General features: G+C 62.4%; 1 protein-coding gene across 3 annotated transcripts in view; it reads left to right on the forward strand.

The window, feature by feature from the left end:
* RXRA (retinoid X receptor alpha) overlaps window positions 1-14703 on the forward strand; it is a 251977-nt gene that overhangs the window by 146479 nt on the left and 90795 nt on the right. Inside the window, exon 1 of one of the 3 annotated variants that reach the window (XM_050760117.1) lies at window positions 13096-13115. The exons of the other annotated variants lie outside the window; for them this stretch is intronic. The gene's annotated coding sequence lies outside the window, so the exon portion shown is untranslated. Of the gene's footprint in view, window positions 1-13095; window positions 13116-14703 lie in introns of those variants that run through there. 3 annotated transcript variants of the gene reach the window in all.

Below are 14703 nucleotides of genomic sequence, written 5' to 3' on the forward strand. Positions count from 1 at the left end.
TCCCTTTCTCCCAGCCCCCTCTGGCACCGACATGTACGGAGGCTGTGGTGTGCCTCTTCCCTGGGTGGAGGAGTGGGGAGGGGCTGGTTTTGCAGCTTGGGGTCTATCTAGCCTGGTAACTGGAAAGACTTGTGGGGTGCAGCTTCCTGCCCTCGCCGCCGGAAGGGGCTGAGATTGGGGTCCCGCCCCTTTGCTCCTGACTCAGCAGCTGCAGAGTGGGGGAAACTGGAGGTTTCTTGGCAAAACCCCCAACCCTGGGCACCCGCCCAAGGCTTAGATTCCTCTTACGAAGGTGGAAGCGGAGTCCTTGGTTCCTTTCTCTGGGGGCTCCCAACAGGAGGTTGGGACGGGGCTGGATCCCAGGCCCTGGGCCCTGGAGCCCTCTCCTCCCCACCTCCCGGGCCTCCGAGGACTGTGCTTCTCTGCTGCGTCGCGCCCTCTGTGGTTCCCCAGGGCGGAGTTCTCGCTGCCGCCTGGCCACGGACGCCCCTCCGTCCTCAGGAGCCAGGCAGGCCCCACCACCGTACCCCTTAGCAACCAGCTTCCCACTCTGATCCGTGTCTGCCTGGGTGCTGCCTTCTGCAGCAGACTTTCTGGGCTTAGGTCCCCTCGACGCTCTGTGGGCACTGGGCTTCCTGTCCCAACACACTGGTGGTAGTGATGGGACACGGCCTCCGTGCGGGCCCCGTGCCTGGCGTGGACCCAGTAGAGTTGGGCGGCGGATGTGGAGTTGGGGAAGAGGGGAGCAGTGACAGCCATTCAGAGTGGGCTCTGCCTCCTGCACCCCTGGGCCGTGTGCCTGGGGACAGTTGGCCAGAATCGTGAGGCCCAGTGCTCGAGCTGCAGTGTAGACGGGTGAGTTCCCTACCCCAGGCTCCACCTCTGTCCAGCTCAGCGAGCGTGGCAGCCCCTATGCTGCTGGGACGACTGCCAGTGGCCGAGAAAATGAAAGTGGACGTGCCCTGGAGGTTATGGGCTCCAATGTCCCCACCAGGTGAGTGAGGAAACTGTCCCCCTCAAGCTGCTCTGCGGAGGGCCCGTTGTCAGGTGTTCATTACGTGTAGCTGCTGGGAAGGAGGTGGAACGTTTGGACCAAAGCCCTGATGGGTTTTTGTGTGCCCTTGGGTGGTCAGCAGTGGGGGTACCTGGTTCGTTCACTGCACTTCAGGCCCCTCCCTGGGACTGGCATGGATCCTCGTGGAGGGATCTGGAGTTTGGGGTTGGAGAAGCCCCAGCCTTGGCCTTGGTGGCCTCCATCAAGCAGAGACCAAGGCCACAGGCAGGACGGGGGCTCTGGCGGGAGCTGTGTCACTCTGGCATCGCATGGCTGGCCTGGCCGCACCCACCAGGTGTTCATCCAGGAGCTGTTGGCAGCCCCGGCAGCCTGTCCCACCAGCTGCCTGCCTCCGTCCTCCATGGGGACTCGTGAAACCTGGAACCGAAAAAGAGCCAAGGCAGGAGAGAGCAATCGAAGTTGAAATTAACTGTTGCTACATCTCCCTAGCCCCAGCCCTGACACTGTCAGTGCAAAATGCGTGACGGGGAAGGTTAAAATAATCAAAGTCTTGACTCTCTGGCCTGGTTCATTCATGACTAAATATGTGTCAGTTCCCGGCACAGGTGAACGTGGAATGGGTGCCCCCAGGTGGGACTGTGGCTGCTGCTGCGTCCAGATGTCCCCTCTTCTAGGGAGCCGTCCTTGATTTCCCCACTCAGGAGGTCCTCTCCTATACCTGTGTTTTCTGATACACGTGCATCCTACAGTGTCCATGTAGAGACAGTTGAGAGTCAGGGCAGCAGCCTAGGCCTCTTCTGGGGGGTGGGTTCCAGGCAGGGTGTGGCCGGCAGCCCAGGGTGATGTGGTGTTGGGGGCCACACAGGGTCCCTTGGCTCTACCAGTGCTGGCCCATTCTGAGCACCTGATCAGGACCATGCCGCCCTCCTCTTTAGTTCCTCCCGTTCCGCTGTGGTCCTAGGGGTGGAGTCCCGGCCCTGGCCCTGGCATGCATCCTTGCCCTGCCCTCCCTGCCCTCCTGCAGCTTGCTGGGGACCAGCTGTGCTGAGTGATGTGATGTCTTCAACCGTCACAGCTTCGCACTTGCCGTCCCCTCCCCCAAATGCCCTTCTGCCGTTGCCCCTTCAGGTCTCCCTTGGCTGTTGGCTCCTCGAGGGGCCTCCCCGGACCCCTGGCTCCCGTGGCCTCACAGGGCTCCCGTGGCCTCACAGGGACCCAACTGGTCCCTGTGGCCGGTTCTGCTTGTTCCTTCTCGCACTCCTGCCAGTGGCTGGCCATTCCCGGGTGTGTTGGGGGCTCGTTAATCTTCCTGACTAGGACCTGGGCTCTGGGGACTAGGGGTGCCCAGGGACTGCAGGACCTGCCCTGTGTCCTGGCACTGCCCAGCTTCACATTAGCAGGGGAAAGAAGCCTGTGTCTGGGTGCCGTGAGTGGATGCCCGCAAGGGTGGAGCCCCCATTTTGGGGGTGTGCTGAGCCTTCACCCCACTGTCTGCTCGCACTCGTGAGCTGCTGGAGTCTGAAGCCCAGGGTGGGACAAGGAGCTGCCTTTGAGGGAGGGTCCTCCTGGAGGCCCCAGGGGTTTGGGGAGCCCGAGTCGGGACAGTGTGGGTTGGAGGAGTCATAGGTGGGACTGGCTGGGACCCCACCAGCGCTTCACTGCTCCCAGCTTACGGAGAGGAAGGGCGAGGCTGGTCGGGGGCAGCTTGAGAGGCTCTGCCTCTGGGCAGCATATCCGGGGCCTGGCCCTTGCGGGGAGGGCCCAGCTGTCTCTGTGGAGGTGGCAGGCAGGTGGGAGTGGGGTGGTGGCCTGTTGGTCACTGTGGAGGTGACAGGTGGGCGGGAGTGGGGTAGTGGCCTCTGTGTTGCTGTGGAGGTGACGGGCAGGGGTGGGATGGAGGCCTTGCCATCACTCTGGGGGTGGCAGGCAGGCGGGGGTGGGGTGGGGACCTCACAGTCATCTGTGGACAGGATGGGGCAGCCGTAAGGAGAGCAGGTAGAGAAAAGGGTTAAAGGACTGAGGGAAGTAATAATGTTTCTAATTTTCCTGTGTAATTTAATAAAAATGTAAATTGCCGGGCGGATGACGCGCCCTGCCACGGTGTTGACCGAGATTAATTGCGGGCGCTCGTGGTCAGCCTGCCTTTGTCTCTGCGCCCCGAGCGCAGCCCGGCTTCTCCGTCTGCCTGGGAGGCAGACACCGTGCCGTCCACCCTGATGGGGACTGCAGTGTCCGGGCTTCTGCCGAGCAGGAGGGGGGCCTGGTCAGTCAGAGCCAGCCCCTGCTGTGACCCCACACCCCTCTCCGGAGGAGCACGGGGCTGGGAGAGGACATTCAGGGGCCTGTGCTGACGGGCAGGTTCCAGGTATGCGGAGGGTCCCTGGCCAGCATGGTTAGGGAAGGCCCTCCGGGGGGATGCTGTAGGTGGACTTGTGCATGGGAAGGAGCAGCCGGTGGGGAGGTGGAGGAGGACCTCTCAGGCCAGGGGAACAGTGTGGGCAAAGGCCCCAGGGTGGGGCTCACTGGCAGGGGGTGGGGTGGTCAGTTAAGAGCTGGACGTTGAGGTCTGGCAGCCAGGAGGGGCCTGGTGGGTGACAGAGCCAGGCAGGGCATGGCCGGTGGTGCTGGGCATGTCCTGATAGTGGTGAGCATCCTTCAGAGGCTGTGAGTGCTGAGTGAGGGTCGTGGCGGCTGGTGAGGATGGACCCTAGGGGCAGGAGGGGAATCCGTGTCCACTCGGAGACGGAAGCAGAGGCAGCCGTGGCCATGACTGTGGGGGATGGAGGAGCCGGTTAGAGCCGTGGCCGACAGGCCTGGAGCAGGGGCTTGGGGTGACCCTGTGGTTTGGACCCACACAGTGGTGCCATTTCTAGGGACGTGAGGCATCGAGGGGAGTCGGGGGTGCCAGGTGTGGAGGCAGTTGCAGTTGAGGTCATGCAGGACCCCTTGCAGGTTACAAGAGCAGTGCGCATTGAATGCCAGAGCTCTGGGGTAGACCTGGAAGCCTCCCAGGAGGCGAAACCCCAGGGTCTGTGGTTGGAGCTTGGAACATTTTAGTGGCCCCGGGGTCTGTGGTTGGAGCTTGGAACATTTTGGTGGCAGGGCCAGGGTTTTGAGAGGGAGGACAGAGCAGCATTTGCTGGCGCAGCGGGCATCGTGGTGCGATGGTTTCCAGGATGCAGGGCAGTGAGAGCCAGGTGCAGCTCCTCTGAGCTCAGGCTGGCTGGGAGGGTCCCCGCAGCCCAGTTTTGTCCCAAGGTCCCCGAGGGCCCATGTGGCCGCTTGTCCCCTGCTGCAGATGGAGGCCAGTCACGGACAGAATGTTGATCTGGTCCCGGGGGATGCAGGTGGCCGACACGTGGGTTGAGTCTTGGCTGAGTTCAGCCAGGCTCGAACAGCCATGCTGCTGTGGGATTGCGATGGAGGGCTGGCTCCTGCTCAGTGCTTCCCGGCCTACGTACGCCCTGTCCTCGGGGTCCTAGGCTGCATGGCACCTGCCCATCCATCCGCTGTCAAAGGCATCACGTGTCCGCTGTGTGCTGCCTCAGGCCCAATGCAGGGTTCGGTGGTCAGAAGACTTCACGTGCCTCCCCCAGATGCTGGATGTCGAGGTGGGTGAAACTGGGCCTGGGGTTGCAGTCCCTGAGGGAGAGCTGAATGTGTGTGCGTGGCTTTAAAACACCCAGAAGCCCCAGACCTTGGCAGGACCTGACTTTGGACACCAGCTCTGTACCGCCTGAGTGCCAACCGTGGCATTGCGCCAGCAGGGCCTTGAGACTCGGGAGGGGCTGGCATATCCGAGACCCAGTTCTGTCACTTGCAGTGAAGGGCTGGTCCCCGCTGAGAAGGCTGGTGATGCACGGTGGGTACGCCGCTTCCCGGGAGGGGACCTGTGCTGTCCCTGAATTCACCGAGGGCCAGGAGGGGTCCCAAACACTGACCCGCCTCGTGAGGGCCTGCACAGAGGCTCTTGCAGGAGAGGGGTCTGGCTGGGCCTGCAGACCCCAGCTCCCTGTCCCAGCCTGGCCCCAAGCTCCCGCTTCCTCATGCTGGGCACCCGGGGAGCCCTGCTGACCCCTGCTCTGCACCTGGACAGCTGGGTGTCGGTGGTGGGCCTGCTGAGGGTAGCTCTGGACAGGGGTGCCTCGGCCTGGTGGAGGGCTTGGCCGAACTTGGTGGCAGGGAGGGAAGCCTCTCCACGGGGAGCAGGAGGGAGGATAGGGACGGCTGGTTGGTGGGGAAAGAGAAGAGGCTGGCTCAGGTGGCCTGGGGTCTTCAGCTGCCACATGTGGCAGTGGTACTGCAGGGGTGGCTCGGCCCTGAAGCTCGTGGCGGGTAGAGCATGCATGGACAGGGACCCAGCAACTTGGCGAGCATGGGCCAGATGGGCAGGGTTCTCAGGTGGCCCCATGCGTGGGTGACATCAGGAGACCCCGCATCGGGCGAGGTTACCTGTGTGCCTGCTGACTTGTCTCATGAGGTTTGGGGACTTTAGTTCCACCTGAATGCCCGTCTCCCTGGAGGCACAGGGCTGTGCACAGGGTTCCCCAGGGCTGGGCCTGCCGGGCGGTGTCCACCCGGGAAAGCTGCTTGGAGGATGGGCAGAGCTGGGCTGGCTCGGGTGGGCGGACGGGTGCCGCAGGCTCTCCTGGGGTGGGAGTGGGGTGGACAGTGTGCACGATCTCGCCCTGCCTGTGACACCTTCCTCTCCTCCTAGTTGGGTCAGCTTCTGGCTGCGGCTGGTGTCTGGAGGTCCGCAGGCACCGCTGGGACCCCTGCGCCAAGCCCAGGACCCCTGGTTCATGCCTCTTTCCAGAGCACTTGCCGGCCTATGGTCGGGAGGAGCAGACCCGCCAGATGGCTGTGTGTGTGTTGAGGGAGGGTGGAGGATGGGGGTGCAGCTGCCCAGAGATACCAGGAGATGTCATGCCGATCGCACGCTTTGATTAAACAGCCTGTCTGGGGCCGAGTGGGCAGCTGGTCAGTGTCAGGCTCCCAGGGCAGGATGTATGGAAACCACCGGGGGAGGGAGGAACTGGCCCCAGAGAGCCGGTGGGGCTGGAGCCGCGGAGTGGCCTGAACACAGCGCTGGTGCATCGTTCCCTGGCCCCCGCCTCGCCAGCTGCAGCCTTGGAAGGCCCTTTGCCCCTCCAAGCCTCAGTTTCCTTTTCTGTAAGGGGGGATGGCTGTCCTCGCCCCCTGGGTGGTGGCTCAGAGCTGGATATGCTGTGTAGTAGTCACATGGGTGGCATACTGGTGGCTGGGGTCCCCAGGGGCTGCCCGTGGGTGGTCAGCTCCATTTGGAGGCCTGTGGTTTCCGGCTAGTGTCTTCCACCAGGCACAGCAAGCCCCAGATGATGCTACATGAGGATTGTGTGGGCCCCTGTGCTGTGCCCGGGCTGTGCTCACCCACATGGGGAGCCTGAGGCACTGCCCACTGGGGCCTCCCTGGCCCAGCTCCACTCTGCCCTTCCCCACGAGAACCAGCCTCCCCCCGGGAGCAGCTCCATCTGGGGCATTTTCATGCCTTCTGCTGAGGTGGGTGGGGGTGGGGATTGGGCCAGTGGCTCCGCTTTCCTCGGCCGCCTGTCCCCACTGCATGAGGAGACGCATTCGAGGGGCTGAGAGGCTGAGCCCGGGGCCCGGCCTGGCTTGGGTGGTGTCTCCCCTGCCACCTTGTCCTCATCTGTACTGAGGGTCAGCATCAGCACCTCGGCTGTATGATGGTGCGGAGGCCACCTGTCCTGCACCCACAGGAGGCCCTGTGCCTCAGCAAGGGGGGGCCGAGCTTCCCTCACCTGCCTAAGTGTCCCTTCCTATAACATGGAGCTCCAGCCTCAGACTTCATGGGAAGTGCGTGTGGCCTCGAGGTACAAACACCCTATTGTAAGCCCTCTGAATGCTTTGCTTAGGAAATCAGAACGTTGGGGCTCCCTTCTCCTGCACAGGCCAGGCTTGGGGCCGGCAGAGTCTGAAGAGGTGGCAGGTCTGGGGCTAGGAGGCCTGGCAGGAAATCATGGGAGGCCTTGGGGCAGTGCCTGGCTCTCTGGGCCGCGGCATCCTCCTCAGAGAAGGGACAGTTGGGAGGGTCACTCGCGAGGGGCCCTATGCCAGCAGCGGGCAGAGGGGAGGGCAAAGTGGTGGTCCTGGGCCCCGCAGGCTGATTGTGAGGCAGGCTGGTCTCCAGTCCCCACCTGCATGGCTCTGTTCCTCCAGACGGCCCTGACCCCAGCACCCCAAACTCTGTCTTCCCAGGTGGGGAGCCCCGACAGGGCAGGGATCCTTCATCTCAGGAAACGCAATCCCTTCCCTGGCCTGTGAATATTTCATCAGCAGATTAAAAATTGAAGCTGAACCATCCCTGCTCCTCCGGGAGGGTGGAGGAGGGGGGCCGGCTCCGTTTCAGGCTGGTTTGAGTATTTTTCTTGATAATGGAGCCGCGTCAATTAGAAAATGACATTGCTGGTTAAAATGCCGTTCTGCGGCCCTCTTTAATTAAGGCCGAGACGTAATAACCAATGCGCTGCTGCGAACGCATTTTTAACCATCAGAACGCGAGGTGAATGACATGGAGTTGGGTTGATCAGAGCGGGCGTGCGGGGCCTCGGAGAGATTGATGGAGGCCGCAGAGCAGCTGCGGCTCTGGCAGGGCATGGGGTGTGCCAGTGTGTGTTGGGTCAGCTGGTTCCTCTTTTCTGTGTGCACGTGTGCGTGCATGTGGCATGTGTGGGTTGGGACCAGAAGGGCCTGGGGGCTGAGGTTGAGAGTCCTACTGAGTTTGCCTGCATGGGCCATGGTGCTGGAGCCAGAGGGCCCTCCGGGCAGCCCGAGGAGGGAGCGAGGCTGCACAGGCTGCGGGAGTCAGAGGCTGTTGAAGGCAGAGTCAGGCTGGGGTGCAGCAAGAGGAGGGTTCTGGGCATGGAATGAGGACAACAGCGTGGCCCAGGAGCCGCTGTGGGTTTGATGGTGCCTGGTGAGATGAGGAAAGGGGCAGACTGACTCTGTGCCTCCCGGGGTGCCTGGAAAACCCTGGGGAGGTGTGTGGGGGGCGAGGGGAGGGGAGCAGGGAGGTGGTGTCCAGCCAGCCCCTCAGGTGCCTGAAGGATGAGCACGGGAAACAGCTGTCTCGGGGACCCTGGATGAGTCCGGGGTATGAGGAAGTCTGAGGAGCCACAGTCCTTCCCTGCTGCTGAGCGGGGGCCCTGCTCTAGGCCCCAAGTGGGCAGCACAGGGCCTGGTGGGGCTGTCCTGCCTTCCCTGCCTCACCCCTGCCCAGCCGTGTGCAGACTGTGCGGGAACTGGCGTCTGTCAGGACCACCCGGCCTCCTGCTGGCCCTGCTTTCCATTGGTGGGGCTGAAGGTGCACCCTGGCTGAGCCCTGCAGCTCTTGGGCTGCTGGCTTGACACAGGGGACCAGCTGCCCCAGGGAAACAAGGTCAGGGCTTGCCTGGGACTGTCTGGGACGGGCAATGTGGGGGCCAGCATGGGGCGGGCTCCACAGCCGACGGCTCACATGCCTGTCTGGGCCGTGTCGAGTCTTGCTTGAGGTTGGAGCAGTCTCCCTTTGGGGACATCCAGGGCTCTTGGGCCTGTCTCTGGCAGGGAGTCAGGAGCCCTGGGGACATGGGAGTTCTCTCCTGCTTCCTTGGTGTGAGGAAGTACGTCCTCAGCCTGCTCTTCTCTTTAGGGACACTTGGCCCTGCCTTCTGGCGCCCACGTGGAAAGCCAGCCAGGGATGCTGTGACGTTTGTTGACACCCTCCCACCACCTGTGCTGTCTGGGCTGGCCTCTGGGGGTGCAGCCTGGGGGGATGAGCCACCCCAGGTATAGGGTCCCCTTCGGGAACGGGGAGGAGGGGCTGGAACTGGCTGTTGGTGTGGCTGGTAGGGGCAGGCCCATAACTGGGAGGTTCTGGGGCTTGAGGAAGAATCCCAACTTTTACTTTTGAAACAAGAGCAAACAGCAAACTGTGGAGGAGGTGGGTTTGTTTTCTTCAGTAGATTTGCTGGAGTCCTTCTCAGGGGTATCCCTGGCGCCCCAGAGGTGGCATCTCTGATGGCCCATGGTTGTAGGAGGCCTCGGGCCAGCATGCTGAAGAGTGAAAATGCAGGTGGCCTGGGCCGTGAGTGCACATGTGTGCATGTGTGCGCACGGCCCCATGCGTTACAGCGCATGTGTGTGCACATTAAGCCAGTGTCCCTTCCTGGGGCCCGGCCACAGGCGCCCTTCGCTGTGAGCCAACCCTCGCTTACGTTCAAAGGTGTGTTCACTGCCCAGTGGTGCCCCAGCAGCTTCCACGGCCTCATGGGTTCACGAGCCCCTGTACAGCCAACACCCCTCCTCTCCACAGCTAGGAGGGAGGACGCTGGCAGCTTGTCTGCCTCGTCCCGCTTTCCCCAGGGTGGCAGGGCAGAGGTGCCCTCGGTGCAGGGGTGCCAGGCCCTGGCAGGCAGGAGAGGGAACTGCTGCCTCCTCATGCTGCCCATGGGCCTGGTTGACCTCCAGGCCCGGGCTGCCCCGTTGGGGCTGCGCCTGTGGGGTGTGTACCTGACCTCTGGCTGAGAATCTGGTGGGGCTCCGGCAGCCATACTCATCTATGAGCCCTGCTGGCGGTGAGCTCGGACGGCCTGGCTGCATTTGGGGAACGTGTCCCCAAGGCTGGTGGGGATGGGGCTGTGGGTGGATGAGAGCTCGGCTGAGGGTGCCTGGTGGCTGTTCACTGGGGATGGAGGTGGCCACAAGCTCCTGGGGAAAGGGGGCAGAGGCAAAGACGAAGCCTGGACTTCTCTGTTGCCACCGTAAAATAACACTTGGGTCCGTGCCTGGGAAGGCCTAGAGGTGCGTTCCAGCCTGTGTGTCTCTTCTGACGGGTCGGATGGGGTGCCTGGGACCCAGCAGGGAAGGTGGGTAGGTGGATTGGTGATGTCTGCAAGGAGGGCTGTGGGGCACTCCTGCGTGCCACATGCTCCCCTCCTGGCCCTGTGGTCTCTGCGCTAATCTGATGTCACCCTTCTACCGAGAGCTTAGTACCACCGCTGTGTGTTTTCACTGTGACTTCTGCAGAATTTTCTGCCCATACTGCCGGCTCTTCTGGATCCCCCTCCTTGGACAGTGTTGGTGTGAGGGGGTGGTCGGTGCGTGTGTGGTGGTGGAATAACTCACCCGGGTTGGAGCCAGCCTCACACTGCCGGGGCTCAGTGGGTCTTACCTGGGCTGCCCATCGGCAACATTTGAAGATGAGGAATTTTTAAGATTCCCGGTGCCCTGGCCACACCCCAGACCAATCAGATCGGCAGCCGTGGGGGTGGTGCCTGGGTACCAGGGCTCCCTGGTGATTCTGTTGTGCCTCAGGGTGAGCCCACTGGTAGAGATGGCCTGGGCCGGGCATTCCTGGGGTTCCTCCTGCAGCTCTGCTGGCATCTGTTGTGCCTTGGCCTTTGCCATAAGACTGAAATCTTCAGAGGCCCTGTTATTGCTTGAAGTCTCAGATCTGGGCCTGCCTCCGCTGTCTTGGGCCCTCCAGGCTCCCCAGGCTGCAGTTGTCCTCGTCCTGGATTTGCCTCTCCCCTTCCCATAGGCCTGTGTACTCCCAGTTCCCTAAGAGCGGGTGGAGCTGGCTTAGGGATGGAGGGGCTGAGAGGCCACTGGGAAGCTGTGGTTGGGAGTCTGGGAGCCAGTCTGGAGTTCTGGGTGTCGGGAGCAGAGCGGCTCCGGGAGACTGCATGAGCAGAGCCTCTCATCTAGAAGCGGTCAGGACCGTGATCCCAGGAGGCATGTACATCCCATCTCCGGCAGGGATGGGGTGGCTCAGCTCCAACTCTGCCCACGTTGGCCTTTGGGGTTCAAGGCGGGGCTGGGGCTGGGCCACCCCATCTCTGCAGGCAGGAACCTGGCATCCCTGAACCCTTTCCTGTGTCCAGCTCCTTTCTGCCTCACCCCTTGTGGGCACCACCCCTGTGCATGCTGGGGGAGGACCTCGGCTGTGGGTGCTTGCATCTTTGCGTCCCTCTCTTTCCCCTGACCTCTGTCCTCACCTGCAGGAAATGCAGGCCCAGTTGTCCAGGAGCTGTGCTGTGGGTCCCAGATGTATGAGCAGTGCCTAGTGTGCCTGGGCCTGGCATGGGTATCTCTGCGTCTCTGAACTCCCCAGCTGGACCGGGCACTGTTAACTGAAGAGCAAACAGTAAAAAGTAGCCTGACCCTTGGCCACTTATCCTCGGTCAGGGAGGTAGTGGACAGAGTCCCCGATTCCTTCCTAGCCTCAGTTTCCTGATCTGCCGGTCTCCGAAGAGCTGGGAGGGTGAACAGAGATGAAGCCAACGGGGCTCACCAGCAGCTCAGCCAGCGCCAGGAACTGCTAATTGTCGTTTTTGGTTAATTTTTCCTCGCCTGGGCTTCACGTCTCAGGGTGGGTTGGGAGGGAGAGGCACCGGCCCAGAGTTACAGTGGAGGGGTGGGGTAGTAGAGTCCGGCTGGGAGGGGCGGCGCTGTCCACAGACAGATTTTCAAAGCTGCGCTCTGTAGCCAGGCTGAGGACCCAGAGGCCAGGGAGCTGTGTGCACCCCCGCTGGGTGGGGGAGGTCCTGGGCCTGCTCCTCTGGAGTATTCAGCTTGGAACGCAGCCTTGCCACATGTTGGAGACAGGTAGGGACCTGGCCCGTTGTGCAACCTGCAGCTGTGCGGGAGAATTCCTCCCAGGGCCCTGGGCTCACCCTGCCCTGGAGTCTGCATTTTTCAGGAAGCTCCGCGGGTACCCTCTCAGTGGGTCAGAGGCTTGGAGGAGGCCAGGGTCCGCGCCCAGGTGTCAGACAAGCCCTGGGGGAGGGCAGCTGAGGGGCTGGGGGACAGCTCCCTGCCCACGGGATGGCCGCTGGGCCCGCACTGCTACAGAGTAGTGGCAGGGAGGTGCTTCCACGGCGCCCTCACTATGGGATCTGGCTCGGGCTTGTCCCAGGCCAGGCCTCCTTTCCCTGGTGACCTGGAAAAGCATGGACCCTGCTGGCATGTCCTTCCCTCCTGCCCCTGCCAGGTGGAGCAGGGTGGGGCCTTCTGGGGAAGGTGCTCCACCCTCACGTGGCTTCCTTGCCCCAGCCCTGCAAGGGAGGGGAACTGTGTCAGGCTCTTGTAGGTGACTCTCCCTGGGGGAGCTCTGGGGCCTCGGGCAGGTCACTTCACCAGCCGCAGCCTTGCTCTCCTCATCGGTAAAAAGCGGGGAAGGGTTTCTACCTTGGATTTTGGTAAGGGGGAGCCATTGTTTAGCTCCCGCCGGAACACACCTGGGATGGCGTTGGGCTGGGGATTGCGTGCTGGCTGGGCTGAGAATCCAGGAATTGCTGCCTGTGCTTCTGCAATGCCCACCCGGGCTTCCGGGTATATAGGGCAGCATGGTCTGCAGGATGGAGGCCCTTCCTGCTGACACAGGAGGCTGGGGAAGGTCTGTGGCTGGAGAAGGTCCGTGCCTTGCCCAAAAGTGTGTCTTACCACCCCTACCTCGAGAGATGGCCCGGTGCACTGAGCACCTACTGTATCCTAGCACTGTGGTGGCCGTCCTGCTCAGTGGCTCTTGGATTAGCCATCCTTGGCCACCTGCAGGGGAGGACGAGTGTTCTCACCATTGTCCTGCTGTGGAGGGAAAGGTGACAAGCTTGTCTGGTGGCACCTGTGCCCTCAAAGTGTTGGGAAAGCTTGGTTTTCCCAGGTGGGGGCCCCTGCCACGCCCCAGCCTCACGCTGCCTGAGGCCCTGCTCAGCCACCACCCTCGATGGCCCTGATAGAAAGTGTCTCCCAACACCTCCGCACCCTGCCTTTCTCCCAGCCTCAGCAGCCCTGGAGGTGGCCCGAGGCCCGTGCCCATGACCCGTGCTGGGCACCCCCAGGAAGCTCAGAGGCCCCCGGGCAGAGCCGGGGAGGCGTGAAGGTATAGCCAGGGCGGAAGCAAAACAAAAGAAAAAAATCCACCCCTAAACCCACCCAACCCACACCCTGAATCTCCTTATCTGTGTCTCCGCAGCCTGTTGCAATTGCCTGCTGTGAGTGGGTTGAGAAATTCGATGGAGCAGATAGTTGCCCAGGCACTGAATCGTCTAGGGCGGTTGGACAGGTTTGGTTCCTGCCCCGGTGGAGGGCCCTTCTCCAGAACCCGGAGCAGAAACCTGGCCAGAGTTCGCTGCTGAGCAGGCCGCAGCCTCCCGCATCCTCACCTGGGCTCCCTGCAGGTTCCTGGGAAAAGGGGACTTTCAGGGCCAGGGACGGGGGGTTACACAGAGCTGATTCACGTCTCAGCCCCTCTGCTGTAGCCGCGTGAAGTCAGGCGCTTCCTGGGCCTCAGATTTCTCACCTGTGCTGCGGGTTGGGGGCCGTGGAGTTGGTGAGATCTGAATGTTCACGAGGACTGTCCACACCACAGGAATAGTGGGAGAATCATGGGTAGAGGGTGGGAGATCCCCAGACCTGAGTCAGCCCCTCAGAGAGCCGTGGCCCTGGGTTTGAGGCCAAGGGTTCGGCTGTGGTTTGTGCAGTCCCAAGCAGAAAGTTCAGGTCTTTGCTAGGGAATGCCCTGCTTAACCAGTCAGATATGTTACCCAGAACCTTCCAGAACACAAACACGCACCAGAGGTAAGCAGAGTTGGCCACCCTCGGGGCAGAGCACCTGGGAAATTACGTGTTCTTAGAAAATTATGTGTAAATCACAGTTTCTTCATAAGTTTGTTTATTGATTTTTCCCTGGCAACCTTCACGCTGTCTGATCCTAGGGTGAGACCATGGGGGTAGTTTACAGCGGACCCCGTGGGCAGGGGGAGGAGCCACAGCGGGGGAGGAGCCACAGCAGAGGAGGAGGAGGAGGGGGGGGGCAGGAGGAGGAGGGCAGCATCCGGCCTGGGGCCTGGGATGCCCCCACAGAACACGGAGCATGGGGCAGGGATGGGATGAGAGGCATACCCGCTGTGCTCCCTGACACCCCAGCTGCTCGCTGGCCCGAGGGCTGGCTCCTGCAGCACCGTCTCCGCAGGAGGCTGTGGGCCGCTTCCAAGAGGGCTGCTGCAGGGTGTGCTAACCAGGCCCCGGCCACCTGCCGAGGACCGAGCCAGGCCTGAGTCTGTGCGGGACAGAGCTGAAACACCGAGTTCTGCCTGCACAGTCCCTGGGAGGCTCTGGCTCACCAGCTGGGAGATGGGCACTAGGCCTATTGGGCCACCACCAGCCACTTTCCTCCAACAGCAGGCAGGCAGGCAGGCGGGAGCCACAGTTCGGGGCCAACAGGTCTCCCTCAGCCTGGGTGCGGTGGAGCTGGAGGGAGGGCTTCCTGGGGGAGGTGACGGGGAACATATGGGGAACAGCATATGCAAAGGCTCAAAACTGGGAGAGTTCCGGGGCCTGTACGGGGAGGTGAGGAGCTGAGCCTGTGCGGTCCTCAGAGGCCTTGTGCAGGGTCTGGACTTGGCCCTGTCGGTACCGCCCAGGAACTGACAAGGTCTTGTTCCAGAGACTTCCCCAGAGGTCTGGGACCTGCTTTTCAGCTCCTGTTTGGGTGCTGTTCCAGCACAGCAGCACTGCCCTAGGCCCTGCTCTCCCCTCCCTGTCCCTCCCTGGTTGTCTGCAGGACTGGGCAGAGCCCCGGGACCCTGCCTGAGACAAGCAGTTTCCAGGACAGGCCTGGGCCCCGGCTGGGGTCTCTATGGGGTGTGCTG

Source organism: Macaca thibetana, chromosome 15, assembly GCF_024542745.1.
Source record: "Macaca thibetana thibetana isolate TM-01 chromosome 15, ASM2454274v1, whole genome shotgun sequence".
Classification (NCBI taxonomy): domain Eukaryota; kingdom Metazoa; phylum Chordata; class Mammalia; order Primates; family Cercopithecidae; genus Macaca; species Macaca thibetana.